The sequence below is a fragment of the Anas platyrhynchos genome, chromosome 1, assembly GCF_047663525.1.
Source record: "Anas platyrhynchos isolate ZD024472 breed Pekin duck chromosome 1, IASCAAS_PekinDuck_T2T, whole genome shotgun sequence".
In the NCBI taxonomy this organism is placed as follows: domain Eukaryota; kingdom Metazoa; phylum Chordata; class Aves; order Anseriformes; family Anatidae; genus Anas; species Anas platyrhynchos.
Window position 1 is genome coordinate 127871931 of NC_092587.1, and position 14017 is coordinate 127885947.

At 48.8% G+C, this 14017-nt stretch overlaps 1 protein-coding gene across 2 annotated transcripts in view; it reads right to left on the reverse strand.

Moving 5' to 3' along the window:
• Nucleotides 1-533: 533 nt before the first annotated feature.
• REPS2 (RALBP1 associated Eps domain containing 2) overlaps nt 534-14017 on the reverse strand; it is a 117501-nt gene continuing 104017 nt past the window's right edge. The window contains exon 19 of one of the 2 annotated variants that reach the window (XR_005262566.2): nt 534-658. The gene's annotated coding sequence lies outside the window, so the exon portion shown is untranslated. Of the gene's footprint in view, nt 659-3236; nt 4193-14017 lie in introns of those variants that run through there. The other variant, XR_011805230.1, reaches the window with a different exon arrangement.

Below are 14017 nucleotides of genomic sequence, written 5' to 3' on the forward strand. Positions count from 1 at the left end.
ATGAGGAGAACCGTTAACTGCCATTGGAGCAAATGGGGGAAAGAACAGCCACATTGTTCTCAAAGAGACTTGCAAACAACCCTATCTCTGCCTGCAGCTCGCTCATGAAAAGGGATCTCTGATGAGAGTTTGCTGATGCCATCTCTTCCATAATGACCTGCAGCTCACGCAGCTTTGGCAGCAGAGACTCCCTCAGCTGACTCACAAGAAATCCCGGATCATGATGGTCAGTGAGGTGCCCTTCTTCCCAATCCTTCTCTTCCTCCAGCAACCCCTCCTTAACTTCATCTTTTTCCTCCTCCTCTCCTCCATCTGCATCTTCACTGTTTGAGCTCCATGGCTCAGAATCACCATTGGTGTCATCTTTTATCTTCCTGGGCAGCCAGTACATGCCAAACACAGCTAGCAATGCTTCTGAGAGTGCCCAGAACTGCCAGTGGTGGCACACGGAGAGGAACAGGAACCCCATGCTGTTTCCACTCTGGGGTTCAGTTCCCTTCTCGATCTCCTGCAGCAGCACCCGCATCTCCTGCTGCAGCATGACTACTCTTTTCTCCATAAGCTCTTGGGTGGCCTTGTCAGGCTGGTCCCCAACCTTGAGTGTGAGCTGCAGGAGGCCCAGCACTGACAGGAGGCGGACAAGAAGAATAGCCATGGTCTGGAAGAGATGGGAGAGAAGGGGCTCAGCAGGGCTGGGTGCGAGGGAGCTGGTGGCTGGGGGAGAAGGGACAGGAGCCAGAGAGACGCGAGGGTAGGTAGGAGAGGGGGCAATGGAGCTTGGGGGCAGCAAGGGCAGGGTTTGGGAGCGCTGCATGTCCAGGGCTGCAGGCCCCCCCAGGCAGGTGTTTGTGCTCTCCCAGGCCCCAGCCCCTGTGGGGCAGCAGCGTCTCCTGGAGCCACAGGTGCCTGGCACATCCCCAAAGCCTCTGGGCACTTGCCCTGGCTGGGGCACCTCTGTGCCCAGCCCAAGGCCCTCCCCAGAGGGGCTGCGCCCTCATCCCAGCCTTAGAAACCACCCTGGGGGCTGCCATTTTTGCCCCTGACCCTGCCCTCGGCCAGCCTTTTCCCCGCCTGCCGCACTCACCGATGGCCTGCAGCGCACTGCATCACAGAGCCCTACTGACCGTCCCCATGCCGACTCATCCCAGTTCCATTGTGGGCACCAGAGCACCATGGTGACCACCACAGCCCTGGGAGGCCCCAGACAGAATCACAGAATCACAGAATTGTGTAGGTTGGAAGAGACCTCAAGATCATCGAGTCCAACCTCTGACCTAACACTAACAAGTCCTCCACTAAGCCATATCGCTAAGTTCAACATCTAAACGTCTTTTAAAGACCTCCACGGATGGTGACTCCACCACTTCCCTGGGCAGCCCATTCCAATGCCTCACAACCCTCTCAGTAAAGAAGTTCTTCCTAACATCCAACCTAAAACACCACTGGCACAACTTTAGCCCATTCCCCCTCGCCCTGTCACCAGGCACATGGGAGAACAGGCCAACCCCCACCTCTCTACAGCCTCCTTTAATGTACTTATAAAGAGCGATAAGGTCGCCCCTGAGCCTCCTCTTCTCCAGGCTGAACAATCCCAGGTCCCTCAGCCACTCCTTGTAGGACTTGTTCTCCAGGCCCCTCACCAGCTTTGTTGCCCTTCTCTGGACTTGCTCGAGCACCTCCATGTCCCTAGTCTCAGCTCAGCATCACACAGCTGTCCTGTGCACCCAAAACCCCAGCCCTGGCCACCACAAGGTGCAAAGCACAAACCCAGCGAGCCGGGGCCTTAGGGGCCTGTCTCTGCCTGAGTGTGTCCTGTGCATCTCGGGGACACGTGCTCAGCTTTGCTACTGCTTGAACCTGCAAGGGGAAAGCTGCAGCCCCATTCCCCAGTGCGGTGGTTTTACTTTGCTGGGCAGCTGAACTCCACCACAGCCACTCTCTCACTCCCCCTCCTCAGAAGAGCAGGGGAAGGGAAGTATAAAAGGAAACAAACAACTCATGGGTTGAGATAAGGATAATGTAATTAAATGAAAAAAAAAATATTAAGGAAAAAAATTTATTAATTAAACAAATAACTAAAGGGAAAAAGGAAAAGGGGAGAAGGGGGAGAAGGGGAGAAAGGAAAGGAAAGGAAAGGAAAGGAAAGGAAAGGAAAGGAAAGGAAAGGAAAGGAAAGGAAAGGAAAGGAAAGGAAAGGAAAGGAAAGGAAAGGAAAGGAAAGGAAAGGAAAGGAAAGGAAAGGAAAGGAAAGGAAAGGAAAGGAAAAAGGAAAGGAAAGGAAAAAGAAAAGAAAAGAAAAGAAAAGAAAAGAAAAGAAAAGAAAAGAAAAGAAAAGAAAAGAAAAGAAAAGAAAAGAAAAGAAAAGAAAAGAAAAGAAAAGAAAAGAAAAGAAAAGAAAAGAAAAGAAAAGAAAAAAGAAAAGAAAAAAGAGAAAATCTGTGTGGAAGTGCAGAGCAAAGAAATTACTCTGTACTTCCCACCAACAAGCAATGTTTGACCACATTCTTGAAGCAGGACCTCAACGCACGTAGCTGTTGTTCAGGACAGTCCTTTGCACAGCGAGAGCCCATCCCTCCCCTCTTCTTCCTTTTTCCACCTTTTATTTCTGAGTGTCACACCACAGGGCATGGAATATCCCTTTGGTTGGGTTAGGTCAGCTGCCCTGGTGATGTCTCCTCCCTACCTCTTGCCCATGCCCAGCCTGCTGGCTCTGGGGGTTGGAGGGAGTCCTGATGTGGTGCCAGCACTGCTCAGCAGCAGGCACAGCACCAGTGTGATACCAGTGCTGTTCTAGCTCCAAGTGCAGAGCCCAGCACTGTGTGGGCTGCTGCAGGGAAAGTTAATATCCCAGCTAGAGCCAGCACACCCAGCCTGGGCAGAGACCCCGGATCCCCAAGCACTGTGCTGAGCCCCTGCAGCTGGGCAGCAGCACTCCCGAGCAGCAGAAGCTGCAAGAGGCAGTGGTGCTCTTTGCACTTATCTCTCCTAACAGCAGGCTGCAGAAATCCTGCTGTTCTCAAATGTCTTCTCAGAAATGTAACCACTGCTAACATACCACCAAGCCCAAAGATCATCTCTTTATTACAGGGAAGAGATGGAACCAAAGGCTAGTGTCCCCCAACAAAGTTTCTCCTAGACACTCAGGAGAAGACACACAGGGACAGTGTTTGTTCAAACAATCTGATTTATTGGAATTTTGCTTAAACTAGTGCTTCTAGAGGGGATTCGCTCCCCTAGCAGCATGGACAGTTACTGTCCTTGGGGTAATGGCAGCCTCTGCTGCAGGACTTCTGGGAGCAGCATCTTCAGATGGATCTGGTGAGACTCTTCTATTCACAGGATTGCTGGAGTCCTGAAACCCAGCTGCTGGGTGGTCCTTATAAACTACAAATCTGTTTCTATTGAGGTGACTAATCTATATGGAAAACACCTCCTAACAAACAACCTTAGCTATTCTGACTATTTGTATGCATTTATGCATCTAATCTTTGTAGGTATTCCTCAGTGGAAGCTTGAAGACACACGAGGAAAACCATTAACTTTGGCATTGGAGCAAGTGAGGGATGAAACAGGCAGGTTGTTCTCAAAGAGAGTTGCAAACAACCCTATTACTGCCTGCAGCTCCGTCAGGAAAATGGATCTCTGAAGGGAGTTTGGTGATGCAGAATTTGTCCCTGCCATCTCTTCCATAATGTTCTGCATCTCAAGCAGCTTCGGCAGCAGACTCCCTGAGCAGGCCCGCAAGCAGGCCTGGATCATGTTGGTCATTAAAGTTCATTTCTTCCTGTTCCTCCTCTTCCTCCATCAACTCCTCCTCAACTTCTTTTTCCTCTTCTTCTCCTCCATCGCCATCCTCACTGCTTGAGCTCCATGGTTCAGAATGACCATTGGTGTCAGCTTTCATCTTCCTGGGCAGCCAGTACATGCCAAACACAGCTAGCACTGCTTCTGAGAGTGCCCAGGACTGCCAGTGGTGGCACATGGCGAGGAACAGGAACACCGTGCTGTTCCCACTCTGTGGCTCGCTTCCCTCCTCAATCTCCTGCAGCAGCACCCGCATCTCCTGCTGCAGCATCACTTCTTGTTCCTCAATGAGGTCTTGGGTGGCCTGGTCAGGCTGGTCCCCAACCTTGAGTGTGAGCTGCAGGAGGCCCAGCACTGACAGGAGGCAGACGAGAAGAATAGCCATGGTCTGGAAGAGATGGGAGAGAAGGGGCTCAGCAGGGCTGGGTGCGAGGGAGCTGGTGGCTGGGGGAGAAGGGACAGGAGCCAGATAGACGTGAGGGTAGGTAGGAGAGGGGGCAATGGAGCTTGGAGGCAGCAAGGGCAGGGTTTGGGAGCGCTGCACGTCCCGGGCCACAGGCCGCCCCAGGCAGGTGTTTGTGCACAGCTCTCGGGTGCCCAACAGGGCCGCGAGCCCTGGCCAGAGGTGGCGCGGGGACCGTCCTGCCAAGCTCTGCTCATGAGCAGCCCTGGGCTGGGCTTTGCCCCGCGCAGGGGTGCTGACAAGGCAGGGGGCACCACAGGAGGCTCTCCCAGGCCCCAGCCCCTGTGGGGCAGCAGCGTCTCCTGGGGCCACGGGTGCCTGGCACATCCCCAAAGCCTCTGGGCACTTGCCCTGGCTGGGGCACCTCTGTGCCCAGCCCAAGGCCCTCCCCAGAGGGGCTGCGCCCTCATCCCAGCCTTAGAAACCACCCTGGGGGCTCGCTCACAAACCCAACACGCCCCCAGGGAGTCCCTGTGCACATTGGGCAGGAGCCACCCCAGTGCGCTCCTCCTAGTGACCCTTTCAAGCATTCTCCTTCTCTCCCAGATTGCATCCCCACCTCTTCCCATCATCCTTAAGATGATAGAAGCAGAGAAGGGGCAGCCATAAGCAAAATGCTGAGGCACAGACCTGACAAGTCAAACACGGAGACAAGGATAAGAAACAAACTTTTCCTGGTCGCAGTAACTGATGCACTAGCATCACTAAATCTGTTTCTCACTAAATCTGTTCTTAATTCTCTCTCTGTGGAGTCGCGCTGTTATAAGTGAGGTCTCAAGTCAATCTGAATTTTGTAATATTTATAGAACAAATATTTCTAAAAGGTATAAAAGCTATAAAAGGCATAAAAGGCAAGTAAACAGCGCTGGGTGTGCGGGGAGTCTACGCTCCACCAACACTCACACACAAACATCAAACATTCTAAATATGCAGAACATTGCTTTACATACTAAACGCAAGTATGCCTCTACATACGTACAATCAGGAAAGGTAGCAAACAATCCTTTAAGTTCCATGACTTAACAGTCTCCATTTTCCATTCCTTTTCTTGATTACTAACAAGTCTCCATTTCCCATTCCTTTTCTTCAGGCCTTCTGTATCCCATTCTTCCCAGATCGAAGAAAAGCATATCCATCTCCTTTTCAAGGCCAATAGGCCTGGGTCAAAAGGCACGTTCAGGGCAGCAGGGGGCATAACAGCAAAAGCCTTCGATGGCTCTAACAGCAGAGGGGCCCATGGCGTAGCAGTCGGATCAGTAAAGGAGCCCGCAGCTCCCTCACTATCTGGCAAACCACACGTTTGTGATCGTGGCTCCACGTGGCTCTTTAAGGCCTCAGAGACTGCTCGCCAGGTGCCGATAAATCCCACTGCAACCTTGTCATTTTTAGTTGCAGAGACCCACACCTTAACCTCAGTTTGGTCCCATATTTGAGGCTCATAAACTGTCCAATTGTTAATAAGGAGAATAAGCTGTAAGGTTACCAGGATGGTCTTTGTTCCTAAGGACGAATGATTCCCCATAACGCACAACTGCTTACCAGCGAGAGGCAGTTGTGTGCACAGCTCCGCTTCTCTCAGCTCGAGCTTCTCTCCAGCTCCAGTGCGCCTATTTCCAGCGACTTTCTGTACGAGCTTCTCTGAGCAGTTTGCTGAGTTTGGCCGAACCTATCTTCATGAGGCAATCAAAGTGCCTGTTCCCGTCCTGGTCTCCATTCTGGCAGCCTGTTCCTCTTCACTTCTTGTTCCTGCTTCTTTATTGATGTAACTTCATCGTGTTGCCTTTTTTTTTTTTATTTTGAGGGCAGGCTCCCCTCTTATACCCTTCTCTCCACAGCAGTTCTTTTCAAAACAACTTTTCATTGCTCAAACAACTTTGAATGTAACGACAACAGCAAACACCCAGAAACATCCATGCCTTAACTGGAGAACAAGAAACTGGAGACTGCATGGAGTCTCCTGAATCACCCTTCTTTGTTCCCTCTAAACTCTTTTATATTCCTGATGGCCTCATCGGTAAGAGTCTAATGTTATCTCAGTCAAGGGGTTTTCCAGCCCCCCATGGCCACATTCCCAAATCTCCCTCTTCTTTATTAATATCAACCATTTTCTCGACACGAATTACTGCTCCATATATAACAGCGCTCTCCCTCCCTTGTGTATATGTGCTGCAAGGCCTACGTGCCAGCTCCTGGTGAGACCTGTGTGTGTGTGAGCATGGCTTTGTGCAAGCTGCTGGAGCAAGTGGGCTCCCAGCATTGCCTACTGGAGCAAGAGCGGTCTTCTAATCCCAGCCATGGGGCGGGAAAGGAGTGTGATCCCAAACCAGCTACAGGGGGACCGGCATCAGTGAGGTGAGCACGGGCTCCCCACTGCACGGGAAGGTTCAGCGAGAGTGTGGAAATCTCGCTTACGGTCATATCTGAGCATCTCTGTGGATATTCACAGACCTGTCAGGTTTTTCTCAACAAATACTCAACAAACATCACTGAGTTGTTTGGCCAAGACAGTTCAACCCCACATTTCTCCTGTGGTAAAGGATCTGCGAAGAAAGCGGAGGGCTGGGGGGAGGCCTATGGAAGACACAGCGCAGTGGTTTGTGCCTCACACTCTCGTGCAGACTGTGGAGATTTGCACTTTTTGGAAGAGGGGCTGCCCGCAAGGAAGCAGGAGAGGTTTATCTGAGCTGGCGCTGTGAATAACACTTGGTGGCTGGAGCTGCCAGTTCAATTTAAGGACAGTATGAGCTCGCCTGCTTCACACAACTGCAGAGGCTGCGGGTGTTGCAAAAAAGCAACTACTGCTGACAATATGTCAAAGGATAAGCCCAAATCCAAGCTATTCCTTGAACTTTGAACACTGAACTCCACTTGAGAGCCAAGCGCTATTATGGAGGATACCCACAGAATCTTAATACTAAATATGCTTCCAGCAAGACCTGTTGAAAAACGGGCCCAAAGTAGCCAGCTTAAACCTCTCTGTAATTTATTTATTTTGGGTTTCTTTCTTTCAGATTTGTGACTCAACAACCTGGCAGCAAAAGGCCTCCATTATTCTCATTACACAGGGCAGCATGTTTAAAGAAATTGGAACCAATTATGTCGGCTATGTTGATCTTGCCAAATGACCTTTTCCAGCAAGAAATGATGTAGCCAAGATCATTTCTGGGTGATAAATTTCTCTAATTTCCTCCAAAACCACAAGTGATTTTTTTCCCAGCTAAAACCAGAGCAGCAGGGTGATGAGGCCAGTGAACCTCCAACCAACCTCTGACCCAGCCACCTCTTGCATCACGTATCCCATCGATGGATGCCCTGGGTACCTGTCCCCAGTGAGGGCACCCAGGCTGCCCCCACCATGGGGCAGGGGTGGGGACAGAGAAGCTGGAAGACCCCTGAAATGATGGAGATTTGTAGAAGTGTGTGTGTTTTTAAAGCAGATGGAGGGTGCTGGCATAGTTATTTTTGTTCCCTGGTCCCATAATGCCATCTCAGGGCTCTTTTATCTTTTGGGCAGGAAGTCCTACTGTGGGAGAGGCGGTTATTGAAGGAGTCAGCTAGAAAATGTCAACTCAGCCTTATCTCCCAAGCACCCAGAATACCCCTCCAATTTCCAGGAGATGACTAACATGAGGAAGATGCCTTCAGTGGAAGGAAGAATGAGAACCATGAGAAACAGTACAGTCAAGCAAGACACTTCAGTGTTGTTCAGGGACATTAAAGAGTCAGTCAAAGGAAAAGACAGCAATGTAGAGGGCTGCAGAGGACAACCACTGTCAGAGGTCCCCAGGCTGGTGACACACACAGCGAGCCCATGGCTGTGAAGGCTCCATCTTGCTCCTGAGACAGCCACACAGCATCATTGACACCTGCCTACCTAGCAAGCCACTCACACCATCTCTTTCAAGCTCTGTCACAGCATGATAGGCAGCACGGTCGGCCCTAGTTTGAAAGCTCTGAAGGTCGGGAGCTGCCTTTGGCTCCAAGCATGTGCACGTTCTGGCTCATTTGTTCATTGTGGGGCACCACTTGCCACGCAGGTCTGCGAGGCAGACGGGGAAGGCTGGGGAATGCAGATGTGAACTTTGTTTCTGTCTGTGCAAAACAGACGTAAGGGGTGTAGATGAGACGAGGAGCAGGATGCAGGCTGACATTTCAAACACTGCCAAAACCTGAGTCTGTGGATTCAGATCCACTGCTGTCTTAGATTATGGAAAACCTTTTCCTTCTTAGTCTTTGTTCTGATGTAATTGACAGGATACCATCAACTAAGATTCATCGCCAATTTCCTTTCATATTCTCCTCTCCTCTCCTCTCCTCTCCTCTCCTCTCCTCTCCTCTCCTCTCCTCTCCTCTCCTCTCCTCTCCTCTCCTCTCCTCTCCGCTCCTCTCCATTTTTCTTTTTTCCTTTTTTTTTATGTTTTCCTCTCTTTTTTTCCTTTTTTTTTTTTTTGAGCATCTACAATTCATAGGCTTCAAATTTTTCTAAGTTTTCAGTTAAAATAGGTTCCATCTCAAATGTAAAATCTCCCTGTGGATTTATTGGATTTATAATTTTAATAGGGAAAAAAGATGAAGCATCTTGAGTCATCCGCCGTGCCATAAACATACAACTCAGATGGTTACAGAAAATTCATCAGGGTCAGCAGGAAGTGGACAGGTGAACTGGGAAGTGGCAGTGGCCCACTGGGGGACATGAAAATAACTCCAGAAAAGAGCATCAAGAATAAGTGACAAACAAAACCTGACCATCCTTTAAATATGTGTGACTGGGGAAAAGACAGCTTTTTAAAATCATGACCTTTGGGGATACCTAAATAGCAACAAGGGAATGAGGGAATATAGTAGAGTGAGATGGGGATGTGCCAACAGGATGAGGGAAAAGGAATAGCCATAAAACTGCTGAAGAGCCTAAAACCTTGATTTTACCCTCCATATCTATCCATGTAGACAAACCAAAAACTTTTATTTTCAAAGCTTCACGTCTCTCAAATTCAAGTCCTTTAAGGTGTCTCATATTGAGCAGGCAAAATGGAAGGAGCTAAAGTCATAGGCCACTTCTGATACAACTAGACCTAATTAATCTATTATTTCTTTAAATCTTAGTTTGAAATTACCTGTTGTTTCATCTGCTGGGGATTTGTCTAATGTTTTTAAACAGTCATGGTTTGCATTTTTGGAAGAAAGAGCATCAATTGTCTTTTATTTGAATTTAGACACAAAGTGTAGCTTTCCTAGTCCCCCAGTCAGCACTAAATCAAGGAGGATTAAGCAGTGTGCAGAACATTTCTCATTCATGCCCGTTTGGCCTTTTTTTCCTCCAGAAAGTTATGGCCTCTCCTCTTGAGCTGACATTACACACCAATCATCACCACTGGTGCTGAAAGCTAGGCCAGCATTTGTGGCAGCAGCTACTTCTTGATTAAACCCCTGTGTTTACCTTACAAAATGCCAATCATCCTCCAGTCTCAGCACCCAAACCCTGCAGGGCTGGCTAATGGAGACATCCACCAGCTGCAGTGAAAGTGTTTTCACATCAAACCTCCCAGAGCAGTAACTCAGATACAGGACAGCATCTGCCACCCACGGACCTCTTTTCCTTATGGGAACCAGGAGAGCCGGGAGCTAAGTACTGGGAGGGGGGCTATTTTAGGTCTGGAGACCCCTGACCACCAGAAGCCCCAGTGAGAAGATGAAGTGACTGGAGGTTGTGATGTTCTGAGGTTCTTGCTAAAGTCACCTGTCATCCATGGTTTATAAATGAAAAGGGAATTTGCCCCTCTATCTTGAGAGGGTTGTTCCCTAGAACTACTCTTTGAGGGAAGTTTTCCATCAGATCCCCCAAATTCTGCAGAGCTCCCACGTGACAGCTTGGGAATTTGTCAACCAGCTCACTGAAAAAAAAAATATAAATAAAAATAAAAGGAGGGAGAGGGGGGAGGGGATTTTAATATATAAAATACAAACCAGAGTAATAAAATAAGCATGGTAGATTCAGAATTATTTTTTATATTATTATTATTATTTTAATATATATTAACCTTATGCTGCCCCCACAAATTCTCTATATTACAGCTTTGTATATTAAGAAAATATGTGCAGTGTGGAAAGTATTAAGGAAGTGTTGTAGGGGCTGCGTTAGAGGAGGGTCATTACTTTTGGCTGTCTGAGAAGCCCTCTGGAGTCGAGCGACGCGTGTGCCAGCTGATTAAGACCACAGAAGTGATTAGCAAGGGAAGCATTAACAACACTGCGTGTCAATGCCCATCTTTAGGTTAAGGAGTTAATTGCCTCTCTCAGAACTGTGGTTTCAAGACTTCTGTAGACCTGTGAAGAAAATACAGCGGCAGTTTGCACTTGATCCACATATTTTAAAATCTGTTTCACAACTACAAAGATTCACAGATACTTCTCCTTCTAATTAGTGCTGAGCAGGGTGTGTCCTGATGAGATACATCCAGGCGTCCTGAAGGAACTGGCGGATGCAGTTGCTAAACCTCTCTCCATCATATTTGAGAAGTCATGGCAGTCCAATGAAGTTCCTGCTGACTGGAAGGGGGGAAACCACCACCCCTGTTTTCAGAAAGGGAAAAAAGGAAGACCTGGGGAACTGCAGGCCAGTCAGTCTCACCTCTGAGCACAGCAAGATCATGGAGCAGATCCTCCTGGAAACTGTGCTATGACACGTGGAAAATAAGGAGGTGACTGGTGACAGACAACATGGCTTCAGTACGGGCAGATTGTGCCTGACAAAATCTGCTGGCCTCCTGTGATGGGGTTACAGCATTCACCCCTATAAAGATAGGGGAAGAACAACTGACATCATCTACCTGGACTTGTACCAGGTGTATGACACTGTCCCCAGTGATATCCTTCTCTCTAAACTGGAGAGATAAGGATTTGACTGATGGACAACTGGGTAAAGAATTGGTTGGATGGTCACACTCAAATAGTCGCAGTCAATAGCTCAATGTCCAGGTGGAGATCAGTGATGAGTGGTGGTCTTCAGGGGTCAGTACTGGGACTGGTGCTGTTTAACATCTTTGTCAGTGACAGGAAAAATGGGATTAAGTGCACTCTCAGCAAGTTTACTGATGACACCAAGCTGTGTAGTGTGGTCAACACGCAGGAGGGAAGGGATGCCAGCCAGAGGGACTGTGACACATTTGAGAGGTGGGCCTGTGCGAACCTCATGAGGTCAAACAAGGCCAAGTGCAAGGTCCTGCATCTGGGTCAGGGCAATCCCAAGCACACATACAGGCAAGGTGGAGAATGGATTGTGAGCAGCTGATGAAAAGGACCTGGGGGTGTTGGTTGATGACGAACTCAACATGAGCTGGCAACATGCAATTTCTGCCCAGAAAGCCAGCTGTACCTTGGGCTGCATCAAAAGAATCGTGGCCAGCAGGGTGAAGGAGGTGATTCTCTCCCTCTGCTCTGCTCTCATGAGACCCAACCTGGAGCCCTGCCTTCAGTTCCGGGGACCTCAGAACAAGAAGGACATGGACCTGTTGGCATGAGTCCAGAGGAGGGCCACAAGGATCATCAAAGGTCTGGAGCATAAAGACAGGCTGAAGGAGTTGGGGTTCTTCAGCCTGGAGGAGGGAAAGCTCCAGGGAGACCGTGGCCTTCCAGCACGTAAAGGGGGGGTACAGGAAAGCTGGGGAGGAACTCTGTCAGGGAGTGAAGTGGTAGGACAGGGGGTATGGCTTTAAACTAAAAGAGGGTAGGTTTAGATTAGATATTCAGAAGAAATCCTTTACTCAGAGGGTGTTGAAACCCTGGAACAGATTGCCCAGAGAAGCTGTGGGTGCCCCATCCCTGGAGGTGCTCAAGGCCAGCTGGATGGGGCTTTGGGCAGCCTGGTCTGGTGGGAGGTGTCCCTGCCCATGGCAGGGGTTTGGAACTGGGTGATTTTAAGGTGCCTTCCAACCCAAACCATTCTGTGATGCTTTGATTCTATGATTTTAATACTGAAGTAAATGGCTAAATATGTGAAAAATGAGATAGCCATGAACTACATGTGTGTTTACACATCACCTTCCCTGTGTGCAACAACTTTTTGTTTTTAAAGAAACTTTTTATTGATTTTTGAAGTGTACTTCTCCAGGAGTTCACATACGTGCACAGTACAGCACCTTCCAGTGAAGCACTGATGTGCGGCTTCCCTTTCAAAAAGCCTTCCCCACACCTGGGAACAAGTGCTTGTCATTCCTCCCCTCAAACCATCCTTTTCCCATCTTAAACCTGAAGGAAAAGATTAATAGATCAAGATTTTATAGGCTGAAAAAGGAGAAAGACCTGTTGCTGAAAATGCTTTGGTGTCCTCATTGCACCTACAGGTGAGAAGCTGAAATTTCTTCAGCTGAAATGCTGAGGAGCCACCACAGAAAACCAGGTGGTCTTGCCAGAGACAAGGTCCCAGGCCATCCCAGGCTCCTGGAGGGTCTCCAGAGCTATACCCAGCAGCAAAATGGAAACCAAGAGTGAGACGTGGATCCATCAGAACTGCACTTTCCAGAGGAAATGTACCCAAATAAGGTGAAAATAAGGTGACTGTCCCTCACTGGTGCTCCCAGGAGGGCTGCACTATATGAATCCAAACTCAGTGTGAGAAGGTATTGCTGCTCCCCACATTGCAGTCCATAGACAAATTAAAACAAAACAAAACAAAATTTAGAATCAAACAAGGGAAAAATACAGTTTTTCAATCCAGCTGCTCTGATCTGCTCACATTTTTTCCCAGTGCCCCGTATGCTGCAAAACAGAGTTATACACGGTAGGCGTAATCTATAATTGAGTGTCTAGGATCAGTAATTGGTCTTTCCAAACGATGGGTGCTAGGAGCAACAGCCGTGGCTGCAGACACTCTGTGTCGCTGCCAAGAGTTTTTAAATTCAGGCACGAGCTCCTGCACGAGTTAGGCGCCAGCAGGTTTAAACAACAGGCAGTGTCCTTCGTGATCCCAGCTAAATCTTGAACTTGAGAAGAGCAGAAGTGACTCAGGTTTGCACAAATACCGACAGATTCTGAGGTTCATTTCAATATATATATATATTTTTTTCTTTTTAACAGCTGGGCTTGTCTTCTCCAGATACGATTTTTCCTTGAGATATTCTGCATTTAATTATCAGCTGGGACAGAAAGCTTGCAGGCACAGCTGTTATTGCAACATTTCAGTGCTTTGCCTTTTAGGCCCAGATGGAACGAACTGTGCGAGAATGAAAAAACCAAGAGCAAAGCAAACTTTCCCAAACTCTCAAAACAACTCAATGTGAGAGACAGGCTGGGCTGGGTTAAGTGCACAGGCAGACCAAATCTCCCTGCAGGGCTGAGTGGGGGTCTGTGCTCTGCGTTCATGCAGCCAAACACCCGTAATTCCTTTCACAGCTAGGGCCTGTCGCAGTTGATGACGCTGTTTGCAGAAGAAGGTTTTTGGCTGTTGAATCTGGCACAGGGGACACTACGGGCTCCTGGGTTTGCGTGCTGGAGCCGTGCTGGGGATGTCACTGCAGGGTGGGAGGCAGCCCCCTCCCAAACACCGCAGGGTCCTGCCAACCCAGAGCATGCAGACAGGATAACCTGGGTCCTCCTTCTTCACTGACCTTTTTCACCTGGGGGGCTGCAGGGCTGCTTCTCCTTTTGCTTGCTGCTGGAGCACCGTATACCATGACCTTAGAAAGTCTGCAAACTTCTTTTGGGGAAGAGAAGTGGAATGCCTTCCACTTCTAGTGGCAGCCTTACAGCCCCCTC